The sequence below is a fragment of the Schistocerca serialis genome, chromosome 4, assembly GCF_023864345.2.
Source record: "Schistocerca serialis cubense isolate TAMUIC-IGC-003099 chromosome 4, iqSchSeri2.2, whole genome shotgun sequence".
Lineage (NCBI taxonomy): Eukaryota > Metazoa > Arthropoda > Insecta > Orthoptera > Acrididae > Schistocerca > Schistocerca serialis.
In genome coordinates, this window is record NC_064641.1 from 607,015,896 (window position 1) to 607,043,202 (window position 27,307).

General features: G+C 42.5%; 1 long non-coding RNA gene across 1 annotated transcript in view; it reads left to right on the forward strand.

Annotated features, from left to right (window-relative positions):
* Nucleotides 1–1,945: 1,945 nt before the first annotated feature.
* Nucleotides 1,946–27,307, forward strand: part of LOC126475414 (uncharacterized) — a 50,857-nt gene continuing 25,495 nt past the window's right edge. Inside the window, exon 1 of the long non-coding RNA XR_007586723.1 lies at nucleotides 1,946–2,263. This is a non-coding gene — a long non-coding RNA (uncharacterized LOC126475414). The remainder of the gene's footprint in view (nucleotides 2,264–27,307) is intronic.

Consider the following 27,307-nt stretch of genomic DNA (forward strand, 5'->3'; position numbering starts at 1 on the left):
CATTTCTTCGCCGTTAGCAGGGGATATGTCAGTATCTAACTTCAGCAAATTGCTCAAATTTTAACGGCTTATTCTGTGGGCATTTATCTAGACGCTCTACTTTCCCTTTTCGTAAATATTTATCCGTATTCGAGAAACATCTAAAAACGCGTTTTTTTCCGATTCTGATTCTAAGACGATCATGCACAGCAAATTCCTGAAAATTTTACGGTACATTCCTAAGAAGCCGATCTCAAACAACTTCGAAACTTGTCTTGATATCTTTATCCGTCTCCGATGTTCAAGGTTATCTTACTTGTACACATAAAATACGCACGTAAAATTCTTGTGAGTGACGTAGCACGGAGAAATTTTCTGTGAGGTGTCTCCGTTATCATCAGTAGAGTCCTTGGAACCTCACGTTGTAGTACTGAAGCACAGGCAAAATTCTTATGCAAACAATATCTTGTCCGAGGTGTAAAATTAGTTTTGTGTTGTTTCAATTTCACACGAGTAAACAATCAAAATTTTATTAACCCATAAGGTTCTTTTCGTGTGACTGAGATGCCATGCTGTACCAGGGAAAACATGTGGACCAGCTGAAAAATGCTCCTATCGGAACACAAAAATGACGAAAATATTAAATATGTTGTATATGGACAAAAAGTTAAAGCAATGTGGTGTATATACGATTACATGGTGACTGTGAATGATCGAAATTGCTAAAAATGAAAACGGCCTTGCAATCCCGCCGCGCTGCGTTGAAAATACACTGAAGAGCCAAACAATCTGGTACACCTGCGTAATATCGTGTAGGACTCGCGCGAGCTCGCAGGAGTGCCACATCACGACGTCGCAAGGGCTCGACTAATGTCTGAGGTAGGGCTGGAGGTAATTGACACCACGGATCCTGCAGAACTGACCATAAATCAGTAAGAGTAGGAGGGAGTGGAGGTCTCTTCTGAACAGCACGTTGCAAGGCATCCCAGATATGCTCAATAATGTTCATGTCTGAGGAGTCTGGTGGCCATCGGAAGTGTTTAAATGCAGAATAGTGTTTGTGGAACTACTCGGCAGTAATTGTGGACGTATGGGGTGTCGCATTGTCCTGCTGTAATTCCCAAGTCTGACGCAGCGCACAGAGGACATGAATGGATGCAGGAGTTCAGACAGGGTGCTTACGTAGGTGTCACCTTGTCAGAGTCGTATCTAGACGGATCAAGGCTCCCATATCACTCGAACTGCACACGCCCAACACCATTACAGAGCCTCAACTAGCTTAAACAGTCCCCTACTATTATGCATGGTCCATTGAGTCATGAGGTTGTCTCTATACCCGTACACGTCCATCCGCTCGATACAATTTGAAACGAGGCTCGCACGACCAGACAACATGTTTCCAGTCTTGAACTGTCCAATGTCAATGCCGACGCGCCCAGGCGATGCGTAAAGCACACGAGTGGGCCTTCGGTTTCGAAAGCCCATATCGATGATGTTTTGTTGAATGGTTAACACGTTGACACTTGTTGGTGGCCCGGAATTGAAATTTGCATCAATTTGTGGAAGGGTTGAATCTTTGTCACGTTGAATGACTCTCTTCAGTTGTCCGTTGATCCCGTTCTTGCAGCATCTTTTTCCAGCCGCACTGTTATCAGAGATTTGATGTTTTAGCAGGTTCCTGGTATTTACGGTACACTCGTGAAATGGTCGTACGGGAAAATCCCCACCTCATCGCTACCACGGAGATGCTGCGTCCCATCGCTCATGCGCGACTATGAAACCAACTTCAAACTCACTTAAATCTTGTCATTCTAGCAGCAAAAACGGATCTAACAACTGCGCCAGCACCTGTTGTCTTATATAGCCGTTACCGACCGCAGCGCCGTATTCTGCCTGTTTACATATCTCTGTATTTGAATACGCATGTCCATACCAGTTTCTCTGGCGCTTCAGTGTATAAGGAAGTGCTACGAGTTGCCCGCGAAAACCGGATTGTGTGCAAAAGCTAACCCGGTGGCCTCCACTTCGAAACTGGTGGTTGTTAAAGCGAGCGGGAAGGTGCCCTTGCTGTCACTGCCGCCTGAGACAGTACTCGGGCAACATGTGGTCGCCTCTCGTGCTGTGTGTGGTTGTACTCCTGTCGGCTGCGTCCGCTGTCAAACAGGAGGCCGAAGTCCCACCACTGGGGGCGCGTTCGTACTCAGCCATAGCGGCCCCCATAAGATGTTCTTCAGGCTCTACAAACGTCAATGGGAACTGTATCGAGACTATCCAGCTACCAACGGTAAGCTCATTCTACGGATACTTTCACTCGTAAAAATCTTCACGGTAAACTGTGCGCTATGTCTGTGCTGACCCCACGGATCCACTATCACTAGTGACGGCGTGACACCTTCAAAGTAGCCTCCGCTATTTGCTATGTGGTGGCTTGCGGAGTATGTATGTACATGAAATTTTAATATTAGTAAAAAACAAATACAGCTGTACTGATACACAGTTATTACGTCACGAGCGGTTTCATTCACATGAACGATAGGTTACACTGCCAACAGTCTCGTAACAAATCCCTCCCTTCTGTGGGGATTTCTTGGGAGACTAATATCAGTGTAACCTAATGATCGTCTCTCGAACGAAACCTTTCGTAATATAACAAATGCGTTTTAATACAGCTACGGAGACTTCTTATTAATATTTACAAGATTCAGTTGTGGAACTCAAGAAGGTCAAGATTATTTTTCTTTCAAATTTGTCCCTCCGTGTTGTCTCAGTGTGTGTTTTAAACCAAATCTAAGTTATGTAGAGTATGTGTGAAACAACGATAGAAACAAATTATTATTGCCAAACGAAGCATTTCCTTCCTTATTACTTAGAGTGCGATTCCTCAGGAAACAAAAGCAGTTCAATACATGGGACAATACAGCATCAGATCGCAGCTTTAACTTAAAGATGGTATATGATATAAACCTTACCTGTGAAACAATTAGAGAAAGTTTAAGCTACAAAGCGGTTAGAATGAACCTACTTCCTACAATCAAAGACATAAACTCTGTACAAGACACATAAATGTAACGGGTTAGGATATACACGTTACAGTTAATTTCAACGAACAAATACGAATAAATAAATGGTTCAAATGGCTCTGAGCACCATGGGACTTAACATCTGAGGTCATCAGTCCCCTAGAACTTAGAACTACTTAAACCTAACTAACCTAAGGACATCACACACATCCATGCCCGAGGCAGGATCCGAACCTGCGACCGTAGCGGTCGCGCGGTTCCAGACTGAAGCGCCTAGAACCGCTCAACCACCAGCGGCCGGCCACGAATAAGTAACTAGCAGTGGATAGCAACGAAGTTTCTTAAAACTTCGTGGCTGCAAAATGCAATTAAATCTCTCAGCAAAATTGCTCATTGTTTCCATTGTGAGCTTTTAGCTCTTTAAAGTGTTATAGCGGATGCTGAAGGACGTATATGCCGTACATTAGATGTTTTCTCAGTCTATCGTTACTGCCCAGAGGTATGTGAAAACTTGACTTCCTCAAAAGTTGATTACATGTTAAAAAATATTTCCACGTGGAACATTTTATTTTAGTGCATAGTCTCCACAACTATATTTCCTTGCTTGAGTTACGGAATGTGTTTAATTAACTTACTTTATAATTCTATTGATTCATGTTTCTTTTTTAATGGACTGTATTTTTTGCTGAAGAGAACAACCCATTGATAAAATTACAAATGCCCTGTGTAGCCTGTTTCTAAATGTTGCTTGTATTTCTATATAAGGGGGATATGATGATATGTGAATGATGACGTTGTTTTCATGGATGTCCAACACTAAAATCTTCATTTTTATCTAAGATTTTGCGCACCCTAGTACTAACCAACATTTGGTTGCTTGGAATGTGAATGTTTACGTCGTCTGGTGTTCTTAAATTGTCTTTTGTAATTTGTTGCCAATGTAATGCAGTTATCTCTGTTTCCAGAGATATGTTGTGTCGGGAGCACTGGTAAGAAATGGTCCCTGCGTAAAAATATATGTTTATGTCCTCGTATGCGTATCTTATATTTAAACACGCAGGCTTAAAAAAATATGAAAGGGCAGAGCAGCTGACAATCGATCCATTGTGTCCGAAATGTCTCCGCGTAAATTTAAAACGAAGATGTTTAGCTGACTGAAAGTGAAATTCGTACCTTCATTTATAGTTATCACTCGAGCCTCGGTTGCTTCAAATATAATACATAAAATTAAGTTATACAGTAGGCACAAACCTTAAGTCGATGTATTCGATTTTTCCTTTATTCTGTCTGTAGTTTAAGAATCAGTGAAGTAAAGACCGTCAATAAATTAAATGTGGGTATCAGTCTTATGAAAGTAAACCGTTTTCCCGGAGTATGGTTAGAGAAACCAAAGATAATTTAAACTCTCGTGTGCTCTTATCCGTATTACGAAAATAAATTCCCCAGTCATCCCCATATGCCTCTAACGCTAATCAGCTGCTTTGAGTACTTTTAGTCCGCCAATTGCCCATATTTTTGGTATCTTTGGTACATAGAGTGAATGAGTTCCTATGACATTAACACAGTAAAAACATGATAAGGAATTATCGATTACAGGTTAAGTCTGTAAAGAATTAAAGTGAACTGATTAGTCGTTATTACTCGTTAAGATAAAGGACTAGAACTTGAGGGAACTGAAATTTAAATACACTATCAGCCATCCTAATTCATTGCTTCTAAGATTTTAGTTATCAGAGAACCACGCAATAGTTTGACTAAAGAAAACCTTCGTCCTCCGTCATTTGCAGCTCATAAAGGACACAGACACTGACGTCACAGGCTGGCACCTACCTTACACACAATAAATTATTTTCATATCATAGCTAATTAATACTTCCTTCACGCAGTTGACACAAACATCAATTAGGCTACATAGACTTTTTCAGTGTATGCTTCGTTTCTTTTACCGGTTCCAGTTTTTATTGCAGCGCCTAACTACTGTGCACAGCTGACTGTTCCACTGTTCCAGTCCTAGATACACAAGACCAGTCATTTCTCCGTGGATCTTAAATATATCTTTTTTTTTTTTTTGCAGTATTAAAATGCACTCCGCCTTACTTTCTCTTCTCGCATTAACAGACCATTTTTATGAATCCTATCACAAAAACTATAGGAATGTGTCCCATCTGATCCCATCCCACCCAGACTTCTCTCCCTTTTAACCATGTTCCCTTTACTTATCGGTCGGTTGCCTTTCACTCAACCAAAGTCATAGTATTTCATGCCACTTCATATATTTTATCCCACATTTCATCATACATCCTTTTATCTAAAGGCATCGAAGCTTGTCCAGCGGTGCTTGTGAATAATACTAGTGATTCAACTCTGCTTTTTATTGTTTGCTGCTTCACTTACCTTTCTGTTAATAAGCTTAAACGCACTGTTCCACTAATGTCAGAAATAAACTGGAACGACAAAAGCCGTTTTAGTGGGGGAATGGAAGTGCTAGTGGTTTTACTGGACAGATTTCACCTCATTTTCTAGTAGAAACCAGAATCTCAACTTTACACATCATTGCAAGAGCGAATTCACGCTATCTGATAACAACGGCTAAGTCTCAGAATATATTTGTTACATTTGACTGTGAGATATTTTACCTTACAATACCTATAAAAACGTTTGGCTGTTATCGTTTATGTACGTTATACTAAAGCGACCAATAAGACTCAGCTATGCCCTTCATATATTATCAGAACACAACTATACAAGAGAGACGATAAATTCAGTTCTACTGACGAATATCGAAACTCAAAATATTAGAGCAAATACTTCAGATAATTCTTTGAAACGAAATTATTAACAGGGATACGCGTACGTAGTCCGAGAGCACTGCGTATATTAATTAGAATCCTTTACCATTTGTAAACAACCTGGGAACACATTACGTGCATGCTGTGACATCTCTGAGAAAAGCAATATCATCATAACAGTTTATGCGCAATATATCATAAGTCTATTAACTCTCTAGATAGCACAACACACACATAAATGTTTCCTTCACAGAATGTAAGATCAGACCAGATCCTTCTCCTTCCGCAAAGTATCACCCTTCTGTTTCTGAAACTGCCCCTTTATTCCCTTACATTTCATATTCTAGACATATATAATTAGCTTCTGACTTGAACTCGTGCCTACAACTGGCGAAATTAGTAGTGGTCATGAACGCAAATAAACTTTTAAAAGTAGCATTACAGGTCCGACTAAATTCTAACAACTCAGTCGATAGTATTCGGAATAAACATAAAAACACTAAGCAGTTTTACGGACTGAGGACAAAATCAGCCAGTGAATTAAATGTCCGAAATGCCTCAAATATGCATCTTGCCATGCAGCATTAAGGACGATAAACCAGTCATATCGTTTATTTCAATAAATAGTGAGAAGATATTAATTAAAAATTATTACATCAACAGGAACCACGTTTTGAACAAGAATGGTCTTAACTAACCTGACCTCTTCCTAATAACTCAAAAAAGGAACGAAAGGGAAAAGGATACTCACAGTTAATCTGTAATCACAAACTTTTGCACAAGAACGTACACAATATTTATACTTGTTAAATTGAGACACTGGAAATCTCAACCTCTCAACGATGCATGATAGTCCTTTGCAGCACTAAAACACACGATTACAGACATAAATAAAAAAAGAACCCACCCATAACACTAATTCCAACAAAAGCTAGCGAGAACGAAACATGGCCTTGCATAACAGACCCTATCACTTACACGAGAGACCAAGGAACTGACATACACAGTTTAACAAGTCACTAACTCATGTGCGGTAGGCAACACCAACACGAAGATGACACGGATGACAGCTGAAACCCCAGCAAACACAAAATCATACAAATGACAATGACCGAGAAAACAACGTCGCTCACACAAATAGACGGCATGCAGCAGCCTCAGCTGAGCACCATGCTAATGGCCCCCAGGCACCGTGCTCCAGAACATCGAGAAAATGCCGTGCCGAGAGATTGCATCGGTTGCTGGTGAATGTACAGCGCCCGTCTGGTGACGCTGCATTCGATACGCGGCATCGAGGCAGCAGCAGACCGGCAGCGTGTTCCCTATGCCTGTTGTTCCACTACAGCCACGTGGTCCAGCCCTCCGCCCCTGATACCGAGAAGTGGCAGACAAGCAAAGAGCTTGCACTCGGTGCGCGGGGCGCGCAGCTTATGGCTGCCGCTCGTGCTCTGCGGTTGCGGCCACAGCCACAGCCACAGCTTCGACACACAGTCCGGCCGGCGCGGTGGCCGCTCACCCAGCTGCATCAGCGGACCGTGGCTCTCCTTTCCCTTTCTTGCACACCGCGCACCAGCTATCGCTGCCTGACTCCCGCTACGGCCACAGACTGCGAGCGCCGTAGCGTGCTCGCGGCAAACCTCTCTGACATCGACTGCAAATAATGCGCAAGCACCGCCGAAAAATAAATTGAGTTGCAGTGGCAGAAATCTCAAGCACGATGATGATATACATGGTGTCTGTAATTATTAAGTTCCAATTTTAAAACGCTGTAGAAGGAGAACCACTTCTCAGAATGACGTCAAATTGGAACAACGTATTATTGGCACAAGGCAACGTCACTGGAAGAATAAAATTACCAATAGATGGCACTGTAAGCGTCTTAACGTATCTACGGCTACATGTACATGATTACTCGGCAGTTCACGATTAAGTGCCTGACAGTTGGTTCGTCGAACAAAATTCATGCTACCGTTATACTCTCTAACGGCGCTCGGGAAAAACGGGAAGTTAAATCTTTTGCGAGTGCTCTGACTTCCATTATTTCATCACGACGGTCATATCTCTCTGTGTAGGTGAGCACCAACTGAATATGTTCGCAATACGAGGAGAAAGTTGAAGATCCTGCAACGAAAAACGGCTTTGCGTTAATGACTGTCACACCAGTTCACGAATCATGTCCGTGGTACTCTTCCTCTATGCACAATAATTCAAAAAGAGCTGCCCTTCTTTGAACCTTTTCGTCGCCCTCCCCAAATGATGCGGATCCCACACCATAACTCCAGAAGAAGGTGGTCAAGTGCGGTGTAAGCATTTTCTAAGTGTTCTGAAATAAATCGCAGTTTTTGGTTTACTTTCCCATAGCATTATCTGTATGATCTTCCAAATCTAAGTAATTGTAATCCGTAAGCACTTAGTCCCCCCATGAACCATTGACCATGCCGTTGGTGGGGAGGATTGCGTGCCTAAGCGATACAGATAGCCGTACCGTAGGCGCAACCACAATGGAGGGATATCTGTTAAGAGCCCAGACAAACGCGTGGTTCCTGAAGAGGGGGCGGCAGCCTTTTCAGTAGTTGAAGTGACAACAGTCTGGATGATTGACTGATATGGCCTTGAAACATTAACCAAAACGGCCTTGCTGTGCTGGTACTGCCAACGGCTGAAAGCAAGAGGAAACTACAGCCGTAATTTTTCCCGAGGGCATGCAGTTTTACTGTATGATTAAATCATGATGGAGTCCTCTTGGGTAAAATATTTCGGAGGTAAAATAGTCCCCCATTCAGATCTCCCGGCGGGGACAACTCAAGACGACGTCGTCATCAGGAGAAAGAAAACTGGTGTCCTACAGATCGGAGCGTGGAATCTCAGATTCCTTTATCGGACAGGTAGATTAAAAAACGTAATAAGGGAAATGGATAGGTTGAAGTTAGATATAGTGGGAATTAGTGAAGTTCGGTGGCAGGAGGAGCAAGACTTCTGGTCAGGTGAATACAGCGTTATAAATACAAAATCAAATAAGGTGTAACGCAGCAGTAGGTAAAATAATGAATAAAAAAAAGGAGTGCGGTTAAGCTACTACAAACAACATAGTGAACGCATTATTGTGGCCAAGATAGACACGAATGCCACATCTATCACAGTAGTACAAGTTTATATGCCAACTGCCGTGCGGTTAAAGGCGCTGCAGTCTGGAACCGTAAGACCGCTACGGTCGCAGGTTCGAATCCTGCCTCGGGCATGGATGTTTGTGATGTCCTTAGGTTAGTTAGGTTTAACTAGTTCTAAGTTCTAGGGGACTAATGACCTCAGCAGTTGAGTCCCATAGTGCTCAGAGCCATTTGAACCATTTTTATATGCCAAGTAGCTCCGCAGATGACAAAGAGATTGATGAAAAGTATGATGAGATAAAACAAATTATTCAGATAATGAAGGGAGACGGAAATTTAATAGTCATGGGCAACTGGAATTTGATAGTACGAAAATGAAGAGAAGGAAACGTAGTAGTTGAATATGGCATGGGGGTAAGAAGAGAAAGAGGCAGTTGCCTGGTAGAATTTTGCACAGAGGATAACTTAATCATAGTTAACACTTGGTTGAAGAATCATGAAAGATGGTTGTATATATAGAAGAGGCCTGGAGATACTGAAAAGTTTCTGATAGATTATATAATGGTAAGACAGAAATTTAGGAACCAGGTTTTAAATTGTAAGACATTTCCAGGGGCAGATGTGGACTCTGACCACAATCTATTATTTATTAACTGTAGATTAAAACTGAAGCAACTGCAAAAAGGTGGGAATTTAAGGAGATGGGACCTGAATAAACTGGTAGAAACAGAGGTTTTAGACAGTTTCAGCGAGAGCATTAGGGTACGATTGACAGGAATGGGGGAAAGAAATACTGTAGAATAAGAATGGGTAGCTTTGATGGATGAAATAGTGAAGTTACAAGAGGATCAAGTAGGTAAACAGCCGATGTCTAGCAGAAATCCTTGGGTAACAGAAGATATATTGAATTTATTTGATGAATGTAGAAAATAAAAAAAAATGCGGTAAATGGAGCATGCAAAAAGCAATACAATCGCCTCAAAAATGAGATAGACAGGAAGTGCAAACTGCTAAGTATGGATGGCTAGAGGACAAATGTAAGAATGTAGAGGCATATCTCACTCTAGGGGTAAAATGGTTCAAATGGCTCTGAGCACTATGGGACTCAACTGCTGTGGTCATAAGTCCCCTAGAACTTAGAACTACCTAAACCTAACTAACCTAAGGACATCACACACATCCATGCCCGAGGCAGGATTCGAGCCTGCGACCGCAGCGGTCGTGCGGTTCCAGACTATAGCGCCTTGAACCGCTCGGCCGCTCCGGCCGGCTCTCTAGGGGTAAGATAGATACTGCGTATAGGAAAATTAAAGAAAAATTTGGAGGAAAAAGGACCACTTGTATGAATATCAAGAGCTCAGATGGAAACCCAGTTCTAAGCAAAGAAGGGAAAGCAGAAAGGTGGGAGGACTATATAGAGGATCTCCACAAGGACGATGTACTTGAGGGCAATATTATGGAAATGGAACAGGATGTAGATGAAGATGAAGTGGGAGATATGATACTGCGTGAAGAGTTTGACAGAGCACTAAAAGATCTAAGTCGAAACAAGGCCCTGGGAGTAGAGAACATTCCATTAGAACTGAACTACTGACAGCCTTGGGAGAGCCAGTCCTGACAAAATTCTATCTGGTGAGCAAGATGTGTGAGACAGGCGAAATGCCCTCAGACATCGAGAGGAATATAATAATTCAAATCCCAAAGAAAGCGGGTGTTGACAGATGTGAAAATTATCGAACTATCAGTTTAATAAGTCACAGCTCCAAAGTACTAACGCGAATTCTTTACAGACGAATGGAAAAACTTGTAGAAGCCGATCTCGGGGAAGATCAGTTTGGATTCCGTAGAAATGTTGGAACACGTGAGGCAATACTGACCCTACGACTTATCTTAGAAGCTAGATTAAGGGAAGGCAAACCTACGTTTCTAGCATTTGTAGACTTAGAGAAAGCTTTTGACAATATTGACTGGTATACTCTCTTTCAAATTCTGAAGGTGGCAGGGGTAAAATACAGGGAGCGAAAGGCTATTTACAGTTTGTACAGAAACCAGATAGCAGTTATAAGAGTCGAAGGGCATGAAAGGGAAGCAGTTGTTGGGATGGGAGTGAGACAAGGTTGTAGCCTATCCCCGATGTCACTCAATCTGTATATTGAGCAAGCAGTAAAGGAAACAAAAGAAAATTTCGGAGTAGGAATCAAAATCCATGGAGAAGAAATAAAAGATTTGAGGTTCGCCTATGATATTGTAATTCTATTAGAGACAGCAAAGGACCTGGAAGAGCAGTTGAACGGAACGAACAGTGTCTTGAACGGAGGATATAAGATGAACATCAAAAAAAGCAAATCGACGATAATGGAATGTAGTCGAATTATGTCAGGTGATGCTGAGGGAGTTAGATTAGGCAATGAGGCACTTAAAGTAGTAAATGAGTTTTGCTATTTGGGGAGCAAAATAACTGATGATGATCGAAGTAGAGAGGTTATAGACTGGCAACGGCAAGGAAAGCGTTTCTTAGGAAGATAAATTTGTTAACATCGAGTATAGGTTAAGTGTTAGGAAGGCGCTTCTGAAAGTATTTGCATGGAAGTGAAACATGGACGATAAATATTTTGGACAAGAAGAGAGTAGAAGCTTTCGAATTGGTGCTACAGAAGAATGCTGAAGATAAGATTGGTAGAGCACGTAGCTAATGAGGAGGTATTGAACAGATTTGGGGAGAAGAGAAATTTGTGGCACAACTTGACTAGAAGAAGGGATCGGTTGGTAGGATATGTTCTGAGGCATCGAGGGGTCACGAATTTATTATTGGGGGGGGGGGGGGCAGCATGGAGGGTAAAAATCGTAAAGGGAGACCAAGAGATGTATACACTAACAAAATTGAGAAGGATGTTTGTTGCAGTAGGTATTGCGAGATAAAGAAGCTTACACAGGATAGGGTAGCATGGAGAGCTGCATCAAACCAGTCTCTGGACTGAAGACCATAACAACAACAACAAGCACTTAGAAGAGTTTACAGCCTTCAGACTTGTGTGATTTATAGTGTAACGAAAATTTATCAGATTCCCTTTAGTAGCCATGTGTATAGCTTCACACTTCTCATTATTTAGCGTCAACTGCCGCTTTCTGCATCCTGCAGGTATATTGTCTAAATCATTTTGGAATTTGTTTTCATCATATGATGACTATACCAGACGGTAAACGACACCAAAGTCTGCAAACTATCCAACAGGACTACCTGCTCTGAGTGCCTCCTAAATTGTTTATGTAGATCAGGAACAGGAGAGGGCTACAACTCTTCCTTGGGGAACCCAAGATACATTGGTAAGTATGTAGCTATTGTATCGGCATACTCTGAACGGACCTTGACTTGGATATCTAATTGTACGTTACTGACGTTGGCTGTTGTTCTTCATTCGAATTCAGGAATATTAACTTCGTTTCCTTTGGTGAAGGAGTTTCGGAAAACCGTAATTAGTAACTTCGTTTTAGTGGCACTTTCATCTGTGATATCGGCATTGTTGTCACGCAGTGAAGATAATAATCTCGTGTTGCCGAAGGTGTACTTTACAGGCCGGCCGGTGTGGCCGAGCGGTTCTAGGTGCTTTAGTCTGGAACCGCGCGACCGCTACGAACGCAGGTTCGAATCCTGCCTCGGGCATGGGTGTGTGTGATGTCCTTAGGTTAGTTAGGTTTAAGTAGTTCTAAGTTCTAGGGGACTGATGACCTCAGAAGTTAAGATCCCATAGTGCTCAGAGCCATTTGAACCATTTTGTACTTTGCATACGACCCGATTCGCTTCGAGCTTCCTGCTAGGGTTAGACTCAGAATTTTGTTGCGTAAACTATCAAAAAAAAAATCGCTTTGAAGTTCGCGCTCAATTTCGAGTTTCTGTAAAATCCTGGGGATTTTGCGTTCTTTTACATTTTGCATGATTTTTTCGTTGCTTCTCCAAGTGTTTCGAACCGTTTTGTGTGCCAAGGTGGGCCAGTGCCATCTCAATTAATTTCGTTGGTACATAGCTCTCAATTGCCGTCGATGCTATTTCTTTGAATTCAAACCACATCCAGCCATCGCTTACATACATAGTCATCCCGGAAAGAAAGCAGGCTGTCTCTTAGAAAGATGTCCAGTTTTGTCTTCTTTTTTTAAAAAAAGATGTACTTTGTATTTATTATTGGTGGGATTGGATGTTACGATATTCAGTCTCACAACAACACTACAACAGCCTTGTTGTCACTAATCCTTCTATCCATCATGATGCTCAATATTGTCAGAATCATTGGTTACTAAGAGGTCCACTATGTTTCCATAATCTTTTACACTTCGAGTGGTTTCCGGAACTAACCGTTCAAAATAATTTTGCGAGAAAACATACAGTACAATTTCGGACGACATTTTACGTCTACTGCGGGCTTTAAACGCGTACTATTGCCAAAATATGCATACGTAAGTGATATCTGGATTTGATCCCATAGTGAGGAGCAGTATTCAAAGTACTGTCGAACAAGAGCTTTGTAAGCTACCTCCTTCGTTAACGGACTGAGGATTCTTCCAATGAATCTCAGTCTGGAATCTGCCTTCCCTGCTGTAAGTTGTATGTAGTCGTTCCACTTTAAAACGCACAGTACGCATATTACTACGTATTTTGTGGAAGTAACTGATTTAAATGGTTGTTCTGCAATCGTATAATCACACAGTAATGGGTCTTCCAGTCTATTTATAACCGATGTTCGTTAATGTCGAGGATCAGTTGCCACTACCTGCACCAAGCGTCGATCCTCTGAGGTCTTTTTGCATTTCAGTAAAATTTTCTAGCGTAGCGACTTCTCTGTGTACTACTAAATCATCTGCGAAGAGCCTCATGAAACTACCGACGTGTCTACAACACTCCCTTGGGGTTTGACCGAAGTTACTTTTACTTCTGGAAACTTCTCTACATTGAGAGTAACATCCTGTGTTCTGTTTGTTGGAAACTCTGAAACTCTTGAACCCAAGCACAGAGGTAGTCTGATATTCCGTAAGCTCGTGTTTTTTTTTTTTTTTCATTTCGCTTAATGAACGCGGAGCTGTACTGAACGTCTTACGAAAGATGAAAAACACGGCGTCCATCTGCTCGTTGGTGTCTACTGCTTTCTGGGTCTCGTGGACAAACGGAGCGAGCTGGGTATCCATGTCGATCCCTGCCGAGGAAATTTCCGATCTCTAGAAGTGTCGTTATATGGAAGCGTGGCTTGCTCCAAATCTTCACAACAAACCGATGTCAGAGATGTACGGATATAGATTTGTGCTTCGATGGTTATTGAAAATGGGAATGATCAATGCATTTTTTCCAATCATTGGGAACACTTTGCTCCTCCAGAGAATTACGATACACCGCTGCTAGAAGAGGGGCTAGTTCTTTGCACATTCTATGTTACCAGAGGTCATGAAATCGATACGTCCCAATTTTTTATGTGAAAAATCTCAAAGTTTTTTAATAAAACAAACGTTATTAACATTCGACATCTTTGTTTCTTTATATATCATACTTACGTATGCCTTTCTCAACATACACTCCTGGAAATGGAAAAAAGAACACATTGACACCGGTGTGTCAGACCCACCATACTTGCTCCGGACACTGCGAGAGGGCTGTACAAGCAATGATCACACGCACGGCACAGCGGACACACCAGGAACCGCGGTGTTGGCCGTCGAATGGCGCTAGCTGTGCAGCATTTGTGCACCGCCGCCGTCAGTGTCAGCCAGTTTGCCGTGGCATACGGAGCTCCATCGCAGTCTTTAACACTGGTAGCATGCCGCGACAGCGTGGACGTGAACCGTATGTGCAGTTGACGGATTTTGAGCGAGGGCGTATAGTGGGCATGCGGGAGGCCGGGTGGACGTACCGCCGAATTGCTCAACACGTGGGGCGTGAGGTCTCCACAGTACATCGAGATGTGTCGTCTTCAGCGATGAGAGTCGCTTCTGCCTTGGTGCCAATGATGGTCGTATGCGTGTTTGGCGCCGTGCAGGTGAGCGCCACAATCAGGACTGCATACGACCGAGGCACACAGGGCCAACACCCAGCATCATGGTGTGGGGAGCGATCTCCTACACTGGCCGTACACCACTGGTGATCGTCGAGGGGACACTGAATAGTGCACGGTACATCCAAACCGTCAGCGAACCCATCGTTCTACCATTCCTAGACCGGCAAGGGAACTTGCTGTTCCAACAGGACAATGCACGTCCGCATGTATCCCGTGCCACCGAACGTGCTCTAGAAGGTGTAAGTCAACTACCCTGGCCAGCAAGATCTCCGGATCTGTCCCCCATTGAGCATGTTTGGGACTGGATGAAGCGTCGTCTCACGCGGTCTGCACGTCCAGCACGAACGCTGGTCCAACTGAGGCGCCAGGTGGAAATGGCATGGCAAGCCGTTCCACAGGACTACATCCAGCATCTCTACGATCGTCTCCATGGGAGAATAGCAGCCTGCATTGCTGTGAAAGGTGGATATACACTGTACTAGTGCCGACATTGTGCATGCTTTGTTGCCTGTGTCTATGTGCCTGTGGTTCTGGCAGTGTGATCATGTGATGTATCCGACCCCAGGAATGTGTCAATAAAGTTTCCCCTTCCTGGGACAATGAATTCACGGTGTTCTTATTTCAATTTCCAGGAGTGTATTCTCCCGGGACCGATGGCCCTCGCAGTCTGATCCCTTCAATCCCACTAATCAACCAACCATATTCTCCCTGGCCACGAACAAATTTCTCCCAACGAGAGAGCAGTTTGTTGACACCATCACGGTAGAACGTATGACTTCGTTGACGGAGGCACAACCTCACCTCTGTTTGCACCGCTTCATCACTATCAAAGCGGAGTCCTCGGAGGTGTTCTTTAAATTTTAGGAACTCATGAGTTGATCCCAAAGTGTCGTGTGTTGCAGCGCTAGTGTGTAGTCTGGCATCGTTATTCTGAAGACTGGGTGGTCCATGAGTGGACGACCTCTTTGAATTCTAAATTCGATTACAGCAAGCTGTACCTCACGCACCGACATAGTTACGTTGTACACCGGTATTTTACGTGCCACAGCTTGCAGCCGTCTAGCGACAGAGAGCTACAACAACGTAGACATGAAGAATAAAGATGCGGAACGTTAATAATATTTGTGTTATTATAATACGTTAAAGATTTTTCACATTAACAATTCGGATATATTACTTTTCAGCACTCCCTCTTAGAATCGTACTGGTATCCCGTTGGTTCCAGTGGGCTTCCCTCCTAAGAGCTATTTCAGTTGCTGTCTCATCCCATAGACATCTATCTCTGTATCAACAACTTTGGCCATCGCGCAACGACTATAGTGCCATCTTCCTCTTTGAAGCAGTTTGGGAAAGTGTAGGTTGATATTTCGACATTTTTCTGTGACACCAAGCTTTTCCAGGCCTTTATGAACACAATGTGCCTAGACAGTCGGCTTTATTACGTTTATTGATTTAACATAAGCCCAAAACCTTCTTAGGACTTCCAGTCAAGCTGATAGAATTTTACTTTTCCAATTCGATGAATGCTTCAAGCATGGCTGCTCTTAGCCTAAATTTAGTTTTATTCAATCTCCTTGCTCTGACTACGTTAATACACAGCATTGTTGAGCAGGCTACCTTCCAATAGTAATGTGGATGCACTCGGCGACTGTGATATGATTTACAAATGATAGAGCACAGCAATCAGTCGCCCTCTTTTTATTGGTTTGATCTGGCAAATCTAGATTTCGGCTAGTGCCTAGCCATTATTAATGCACTTTTTATAGTCTCAGTGCATGTCAGTTTCCTGTTTTTCGAGCATCTGTCACAGTTCTTTCATTACTACAATCAGTATTGAAAGAACTGTGACAGACGCCCGAACAACAGATAAATGACGCGCATTGATACTATGAAATAGTGCATTGGTAATGGCACCAGCAATAATCTAGATTTCGTAAATGAAACCAGCAAGAAAGAAAAGGACGACTGAATGCTGTGTTCCATCGTTTTTAAAACACAACATTGTTTGTGCTGAGGGTGAAATTTTCATGCTGACACTCAGCTAATATGAAATAAGTTCCTTGTCTCTCTGGCTAAGCTCAAAGATCTTCCTACGTTTCTTCGTATTTCTATATACAGCCGAATTAAGTGATGCTAACAGGGCCTCACTATCATTGAATCCCAATTCTAAGTGAACTGAGTCGAAAAGTTCGGGTCTGTTTTAGGGAGCAGGTCTAAGATGTTTCCTTCATGAGTCAGTTCACATTTTAACTGTACGTTGTTTCCTCGTCGTTTCATTTGAATTCCCATAGACATCTTCAGTTCGAATAGTGTCAAACTATGTGTTTTGAACATCGTCTGACGAAAAAAAAACCAAGTTTCAAGCGATCACCGGTATCGTTCTTGGTTCATAAGCGATTAAGGGAACAAATGGCCGCAACTCTTTGGCGTAATATTTGCTTTGCAGGCTGCATTAGTTTGCAGAAAGAACACAGAATCTCCTAGGGGGTGGGGGGGTGGGGGGGGGGGGAACTATTATGCACCATGTAGCAATAAAAGTGCGCGTTAGATGTCCTTGACAGATTGTCAATATCAGTAGACTGAACCCGTAAGTATATAACCATCAGTCATAGTTTTCCCCATCTATTTCGCCATTTACTTTTTTAATACCACAAAATAATCGCACAATGATGCTATGTAATAGGCATGCGTCTGTATCAGACATAAATTGCTACAACACACAGTAGGAAATCTGATAAAGGTCCTTTGTGTTTCGCAAATGGAAAAGACCACAGGACACGTCCATCTGTTACAGAGGCGCATAATTACTGTTCTGTATTCACTTCGCTCAGTTACAGCAGAATTCTGTAATGCATTTTATTGCTTAACAGAAGAAACACTTCTACCGAATAACGAAAGAAGGAAGCACATAAATGTTTACGAAAAGATAGCAATATAAGACACTGAGGATTAAACTAAGCCATCGTGAAATGAGTGCAAGAAAAATGCAAAGAAATCGAAAAGAGGAATTTTGAAAGGACATGTTCAGCGTACAGAATAGGCAGTACACGTTTTGGTGAAACTGAAAGCAAAGGCGTCAACATTAAGAGCGCAAGAGGAATGCCGTTTTTAAAGTACTGTAGCGAGCTGAAACATGGAGAAAGTTTATTTGAGACCTCTGCTGGAGAGAGAAACGCATCGCGTGAAAGGAGAAAAAAATGGGAGTCAGCATGAAAGCACAGGGAATTCAATACTGGATCAGAGTTTAAGACAGCTTTGGAAGACATGATATCGAAGAGGCTGAAAGCACAATAACATTCCTTCGGAATTTTCCAAATTTCTGGGCGGAAGTTACAACCAAAAAGTTATTCAAGCCAGTTTGCAGAATCTGTGTGTCTGAAGACATCCTATCATCCTCACAATCCCGAAGATAGCAAGTGCACATAATTTCGAGAACCGCCATACAACAGCCTAATAGTGACACGAGTAATACGCAACCGAATGGAAAAGAAAATTGAGGATCTGTTAGATGACGAATAGTTTAGCTTTAGGAAAGGTAAGGGTACCAGAAGGGAGTTCCTTCATTCCGTTTGATAATGGAAGCAAGACTTAAGTCAAGACAAGTTCATGGGCCTGTCTCCTCTGGAAAAGCTTTCGACAATGTAAAATGGTTGAAGATTTTTCAGAATTCTCAAAACAATAGGTGCCAGCTGTAGGAAAAGACGGGTAGTGTGCAGTGTGTCCAAGAACCAAGAGAAACAGTAATAACTGAAGACCAACAAGTATGTGCTGGAATTGGATATGGTATAAGGTAGCGATGTAGTCCTTCGCTCCAAATTTTAAATCCATCCTCAGAAAAAATGTGGAAGAACAGCAGGAAATTTTGAACGGAACGAACAGTCCAGTCACACTACAATATGAAATTGGATCAAACTGAAGAGAGACGAAAGTAAATGGGAGTACCTTAAATGAGATTAGCGACTGCCAGAAAGTCAGAATTGAAGACTGGTTTGGTGTCGAGGTCCGGTGTGCCGGCCAGCCTGTGGATGGTTTTTAGGAGGCTTTTCATATGCCTCGGCGAATGCGGTCTGATTCCCCTTATTCCATCTCAGTTATACTATGTCGGCGACTGCTGCGCAAACACTTTCTTCACGTACGCGTACACTATTATTACTCTACCACACGAACATTTGGGGTACACTCGTCTGGTATGAGACTTTCCCAGAGGGGTCCACTGGGGGCTGAACCGCACAATAAGACTGGGTTCGGAGTAGGGCAGCGGTGGGGTGGGTGGACTGTTGTGGCCTGTTGTGGGGTTGTGAACCACTGGGGATTATGGCGTGAAGAAGCCTCTCCGTCGTTTCGAGGTCCTCGGTTCAATACACACAATTCTGTGAATCGGTGGTTAGTATCTGAATAGGAGATTTTGTAAAATGCCTTTATAGGCCATACTTGAATATTGACTATACAAGAATATTGAAAAAGTATCTGAGGTGCTGAAAAATCGTAACCGAAAGGCACTTAAAGAGGACGTGGTGAATCTCGTGAATATCTTTAAAGAAAATTTCGTAAATCGACATTCGTGAATGAAACGTCAACAATTTAGAATTTAGCTGATGCAGTAATGCAGTTGTTTTACCAACGCTGCAACTGTGAACGATAGTCATGCATATGTTTTACGAACTCTGCAGCTGTGAATGGAAAGAAAAACTCTAATATACGGTACAGTGAACGTGCCCTTGGTCACAATGTTGACACATCATGTTGACATAAAAGTTTTCTGGGTACGGTACCGCGTCATAATGTATAAAACTACTGCTACTGGAGAAAAAACAACGTTTCAGCGACGGTTGCAGCGGCCTTCTTCTGGGTCTAATGGTGCGTTCTAGCTATGCAGTGTCCTTTATACTTTGTTGTTACTGTTCACTGCGCATGCCATTACGTCATAATTTTAAAAATGTAGTTAGTTTCATTGGTCACTTAAGGAAGAACTTTATTTTAATAGGTTATTGCTGTGGAGGCAGAACGTCACCTCCATTGTCTATTGGCTCTTGTGTTATGTGCCATTAGTGGTGGTCACCGTCGAATGAGAAGTTGGCTGCTGTTTACCAACTGCTGGAGGTCGGCCGCGCGGCGGCAGTTACTCGCCGGTAATGCTCGTGCCTCGTGTTGACAGTGCGGTCTGTTGGGCTCTGATTGCTGGCAGTCAAGATGGGTCAAGCCTGAGTCCATCCTCCCTGTTCATGTCATTAGGGTGTTTTAAGTATTTCGATGGCCTCTCTGATTTTGCGTTTCGTCATAACCGGCTGCTTGGCCAACACACAGGCATCGCTGAATTTTATTTCTTTTCCGCAGTCTTGCTGATGTTCTGCCACTGCAGGTTTGTTGTGTAGCTCTAGACGAATATAGCGCTCGTGTTACCGAATGCGTGTTGCTGTTGGCCTACCAGTCTCGCCGATGTATGCCTCTCCACATTCGCATTCCACCTTGCAGACGCCTGCAGTGTGTAATGCGTCCACCTCGTCCTTAGTGGAGCATAGCACGTCCTGGATCCTACGACCACTATAGAAGACAGGCTGCACCGCAACGCGGCGAAGGTGCTTGCCTATTCTGTCAGTAACATTTTTCACAAAAGGTAAGCGCACTTTTGGCTGCAGATGGTCTATTTCTTGCTTATTTTCCTTACTTGTGTTCGTCGGCAAGGCTGTGTGGATCGACTTATGGCTGGATCCATTGGCTAGAAACGTTGTGCGTAGCCTTTTAAGTTCAGGTGTGATGTTTTGAGCATCACGTAGGAGCTGCGCACAGGTTGCCAAAGAACGTTCTTCTGCGCTGGGTGGTGGTAGGATTGTGCCTGCAGATACCTGTCTGTATGTGTAGGCTTGCGATATACTCTGTGTCCCAGTGTGCTCTCCGTTCTCCTGTATACTTCGACGTCTAGAATTGGAATTGCACCATTATTTTCTACTTTGAGCGTGAACTGTATCCTCCCGTGCATATTGCTCAAATATTCGTGAAACTTGTGCAGCTCCGTTTCGCCATGAGGCCATGTAGCGAACGTGTCGTCCACGTATCTGAACCAACAACGTGGGCGTAAAGGAGCTGAACCGAGGGCCGTTGCTTCAAAGGCTTCCATGAATATGTCGGCTGCCAGTGGAGATAGGGGAGACCCCATTGCTATGCCGACTGTCTGCTCGTAGTATTTTGCTTGCCATTTGAAGTACGTTGAAGTCAGGCACAACTCAACCAGGTCGCATATGTCTGGCGGGACATGCTCCTGAAGGATGTGGATAGTTTCGTCTACTGGCCCGCTCGTAAATAGTGACTTCACGTCAAAGCTGACCATGATCTCCGTAGGTAAAATTGTTTCTCCCTTTAGGCGTTCTATAAAGCGCGTCGAGTTCTTCACATAAGAGTCCGTCTTGCCTACTAGACGTCTTAATTTGCAGGCTAGATACTTTGCCAATTTGTAAGTAGGTGAATTGATCCCATTCACTATTGGCCCCTAAAGGATAACTTTCCTTATGTATCCTTGGAACACCGTAAATTCTAGGAGAGACTGGTACTCTGGGAGTAAGACTCTTGGCTGTGTCAGCGCCAGTTCTCGAGTCCTTAATCGCGGCCTGAGTCTTTCGAATTATCTTCGCCGTAGGGTTCGCCCTTAGTTCTTTGTAGATGGGATCATCTAATAATTCTTTTATCTTGTCTTCGTACTGCACGGTGTCTAAGATGACAGTAGCATTGCCTTTGCCTGCTGTTAATATCACAATTTCGTCCTAGTTCTTCAGTTCCTTGATAGCTGTCCTTTCCTCTCGGTTAAGGTTGTGTTTCGGTTGCTTGAGGTGCATATGCTAATGTCACTAGCAGAGGAGAAATATATGAGGATATTCAAATGGAAAGAGCACTTTGAGTGCCTATTCAGGGGGGTGGGGGAGATGACTTGTCTCACGGCATGATGAAAGATGAAACAGGAGTCGACAAGAAAGAGATAGGGGATCCAGTATCACATTCAGCTATTAAAAGAGCTTTTGTCTACTTAAAATCAAATAAGGAAAAACGGGTGGATAACATTGTATCCGACCTGCTAAAAATCTTCAAGTGTGGCATATATAAATGTTGGTGTGTAGAATTTCGGAAAAACATCATTCACACAGTTCCCAAGATAACAAGAACCGACAAATGCGAGAACAGCTTAATAGCTCATGGATCCAAGTTGCTGACAAGAATAATGTACAGAAGAATGAAAAGGAAGTAGAGGATCTGTTGGATGACTAACAGTTTTACTTCGGGTGGGATAAATGGACCAAAGACGCGTTGCGTTTGATAATGGAAGGAAAACTGAAAAAAATAAAGTCACTTTCATTGGATTTGTCGGCCTGGAAAAAGCGTTCGACAATGTAAAATGGCGCAAGGTTCTCGAAATTCTGAGAAGTGTCGGAGTAAACTAAGAGAAAGGGGACAGTATTCAATTTGTACAGGAACAATAAGACTGGGAGACCAAGAAAAGTGCTCCGATTAAAAAGCATGAGAGACAGGGATGTAGTCCTCGGCCTTTGTTGCTCAGTCTATACAACGAAAAAGCAATGACGGAAATAACGATTCAAGAGTGGGATAATACGTTAGGTAAAAGGATTTTGGTGATAAGATTCGCTGATGGCTTTGCTAAACTCAGTGAAAGTGATTAATAGTTACAGATTATGTTGATAGAAATGAACAGTCTAATGAGTACAGAAGAAAGGTTTGAGAGCAAGCTGAAAGAAGACGAAAGTAATGAGAAGTAGCAGAAACGAGAATCGTGGAAAACTTAACGTCAGAATAGGGGACCACGAAATAGACAAAAATTAAGGAATTCTACTATCTAGGCATCGAATTAACTCATGATCGACGGATCAAGGACGACAAAGAAAAAAAAAAAAAAACAAGAAACATACCTGCCGAAGTATATCACTAGTTTGAGGAGGAAATACCTAAATGTACGTTTAAAGTGCAGCAATGTATGATACTGAAACATGAGCTGTGGGAAAACCAGAACAGAAGAGAATCGAGGCATTTGAGATGTGGTGTTGCGGAAGAATTTCGAAAATTAGGTGGACCGATAAGGTAGAGAATGAGGAAGTCGTCCGCAGAATCGGCGAGTCAGCAATATATGGAACACTGACAAAAAGTAGGGACAGCAGGATAACAGTTAAGACATCAGAGATAAATCTCAATGGTACTAGAGGGAGCTGTAGAGGGTAAAAGCTACAGAAGGAGTCAGAGATTTGTCTACACCTAGCAAATGATGTAGGTTGCAACAGCTATACTGATATGAAGAGGTTGGTGCAGGAGAATGGTTCCTGGTCAGCTGCATCAAACCATGCAGAACGCTGATGACTCAAAAAAAAAAAGTGATGCCCTCTTAAGGAGTGTTGGCTATCGTTCAGTGCCACTACGGCAGCAGTGAGTCTAAATGGTTGTCGAACTTCCTGACAGGTTAATTTTTAAAGTGCCCAACAAAGGTACGTGAATGGCATCCAGAATGTTGCCGAACTGGGAGATCTTACAGGGATTGACGAGCTTGTTTACGTTGCACCTCCAGTTGATCATGCCAGAGGAGAGCATGAAATTTAAAGCAGAAACACCCTTTGTTTCTTCAAGTCAAGTTCAAATTTCGTCGAATGATATTGAACGGTCCTTAGTGGTCAAACCGTGTATACTATAAAGAAATTACGGACAGATCACGTAAAATGAGGTCGCAGCCCCACCATATGCTTACCGGATGGCTGAAACGTCCACAAGGTGTCAGCACTGTCAAACGTTGTCAGGAACATCGTGCTGTTACTCATCGCATTGCGAACTGTTGCTTTCGGCCGCGAAATCTGTGGGAATCAACGCCCCAAGGGGAGTGATGGTTTAATTGATGCCTTGTTTGTCTTGAAGGGAGGATATAAGATGAACATCAACAAAAGCAAAACGAGGATAATGGAATGTAGTCGAATTAAGTCGGGTGATGCTGAGGGAATTAGATTAGGAAATGAGACACTTAAAGTAGTAAAGGAGTTTTGCTGTTTGGGGTGTAAAATAACTGATGATGGTCGAAGTAGAGAGGATATAAAATGTAGACTGGCAATGGCAAGGAAAGCCTTTCTGAAGAAGAGAAATTTGTTAACATCGATTATAGATTTATGTGTCAGGAAGGCGTTTCTGAAAGTATTTGTATGGAGTGTAGCCATGTGTGGAAGTGAAACATGGACGATAAATAATAGAAGGGAATAGAAGCTTTCGAAATGTGGTGCTACAGAAGAATGCTGAAGATTAGATGGGTAGATCACATAACTAATGAGGAGGTATTGAATAGGACTGGGGAGAAGAGAAGTTTGTGGCACAACTTGCCTAGACTAGAACAAGGGATCGGTTGGTAGGACATGTTCTGAGGCATCAAGGGATCACCAATTTAGTATTCGAGAGCAACGTGGAGGGTAAAAATCGTAGATGGATACCAAGAGATGAATACACTAAGCAGATTCAAAAGGATGTAGATTGCAGTAAGTACTGGGAGATGAAGAAGCTTGCACAGGATAGAGTAGTATGGAGAGCTGCATCAAACCAGTCTCAGGACTGAAGACCACAACAACAACAATGTCACCCCTTGAGAGAGACAAATGTTGAAAATTAAATGGACTGATAAGAAAGGCAATCAGACGTTTCTTCACAGAATCGATGAGGAAAACAGTATACAGAAGAAAAAAAGTTGTAGACGAAAGCCACGGACTGTGCGGCTGGTCCCGGTGGAGGTTCGAGTCCTCCCTCGGACATGGGTGTGTGTGTTTGTCCTTAGGATAATTTAGGTTAAGTAAAGTCGGCCGTAGCTGCAATGAAAAATGGCAGGGCGGTAGGTACAGATACAATACCGGGAGAAATACTAAATACTTGAACCAAGATGGAATAAGAAAAATATTGAGGTTATGTAATAAAAAATATGACAGTGGTGAATGGCCTGAGGACTTTCTGACAACAGTAATGATTCCATTACCGAAGAAACAAGGAACCAAGAAATGCAGCGAGTACAGGACAATCTGCCTCATTTCACATGCAGCCAGAGTGATGTCAAGAATAATTAATAAAAGACTTGAACAAGTAATGGAGGAGAATCTTGGCGAAGAGCAGTTTGGCTTTAGACGGAATAGGGGCACCAGAGATGCAATAGGGCTCCTACGAATCTTGGGAGAAAGGTTTATTGAAAAAGGAAGAGACCTATATATGTGCTTCATCGATCTAGAAAAGGCATTTGACAATGTGGTTTGGGACAAGCTGGCGACTATAATGAGGGAAAAGAGAGTGGACTGGAAAACCAGAAGATGTTTCAGTTAAAGGGAGAGGAGAAAGTACAAACTGGATTAGGCTAGGAAAAGGAGTAAGACAAGGATGCTGTCTATCACCTACTCTTTTCAACCGCTAATTGGAAAATATGATTGACCAATGCTCATTAGATGACAAAGGAGTAGAAATTGGAGGAAGAAGAGTAGGGTGTTTTAGGTTTGCTGACGACATGGTCCGTCTAGCCACAGATGGAAAAAGAATTACAGGATTTGGTGGACACCATTGCAACTAACGGAAAAAATATGGAATTAAAATTAACACAAATAAAACAAAAGTATTGGCACTAAGAGGAAATTAGGAAATAAAAATTATGCTGAATGGAGAAATGCTAGAACAGGTGCAAAATTTTAAGTATCTTGGAAGCAGGATAGACACCGACTGGAAGTGCACCACAGAAATTAAAACAAGGATAGTAATGGCAAAAGAGGTGTTTTATAAGAAAAGGAGAATTTTCTGCAGCGGCCTGTACAGAGAACTCAGAAAGAAACTCATAAAATGTCTTCTATTGACTGTTCTTCTATATGGCGCTGAAACATGGACTATGAGGCTTTTGTGATCTGGACATGGCGGAGGATGGAAAGAATAAGTTGGATGGACAGAGTAAAAAAATGAAGAGATACTGAGAAGAGCGGGAGAGAAAAGATAGTTACTATATGTAATACAGAGAAGAAAAAGAAACTGGATTGGGCATATATTAAGAAAGAATGACGGACTGATAAAAACAGTTTTAGAAGGTTATGTAGAAGGGAAAAGGAAGCAAGGAAGGAATAGATTCCAGATACTGGATGACATGATGGACGGTACAACATACAGCAGCCTTAAGGAGGAAGCAATGGATCGCAGAAAATGGAGAGGCAAAGGACCTGTTAATATAGCAGATAACTGATGATTAGTGTGTAAGCTTAGGGCCTGATGACCTTAGCAGTTGAGTCCCATAAGATTTCACACATATTTGAACATTTTTACTAGACGAAGGGACAGCTTGAAATGCAATATGTCATCGCGGAACAACTTCGATGGTACCACAAAGAGCCCTAGAGGGAAAGACAATGATTGTAATACATCCACAAAGTAGTCGATGATGAAGAGTATAAATGCTACTCTGAGATGAAGAGGTTGAACAACAAGTAGTGGTGTGCCATGCCATCCAGAAGCAGATCCTAGAAATGAGAGAAGGAACCCACTGTCGCGCCTCTCCTACTGCCACGACACAGGTCGCAGACCCTGTCATGAGTACAAAGGTACAGAAAGTATGAAATATTGTTAGGCTCACCCAACAAGATGGCCGCGTTGCATGCCGGATGACACACTGCGGTTGATTCGAAAATCATATGAACCTGTTCACGGAGACAGTGTAGAAAATCTGATGTGGAAAATGAATACGTGGGACTGAATTGACCTCCTTGCAACATTCCCATTGAAATGGTCACGTTATTATTGCACTTACTATTGTCACTATCTCACTTGATTACATAAACGAGCAGGAAATCTAAGCTATATAAACTTGACAGAAAATGATTTGTACACCTCTTGAAAAATTGACTCTAACATATATATTCATTACCTGAACCAAATATCTGCACGATGCTTTAAAACTTGTGTTTCCCTGTATCTCCTTTTCACTTTGAAATAGTATTTCTGTTCTTGCTACATGTTTCTTGCAGCTAGTAATTTCCAGACGCCACGGTTTTCCAAAGTTTCACAGGTTATATGTTATGTATTATGACAAGGCAGCCTATGACCACTGGAGGTATTCTGTTTGAATTGTTTAGTTTTCGCATTTACGTTTACGTTTAGGTTTTAGTCAGAGACCTCCACAGTGTTATGGCCCGAAGTAGTGATTTGCTTCTCCACTGATGGTGAAGGTTTAAATATTCAAAATGCGATGTGAATGTGAATAAGCAGTGACCGAATTTAGAGTTATGATTTTATCAATGTTGTGCTCATCGAGCACGTTAGTCAATAATAGTACTTGTAACGAGATGCCAGCTGTAAGTCACAGTCGTAACTAATTAGTTTGCTTTCTGTTGATGTATGCT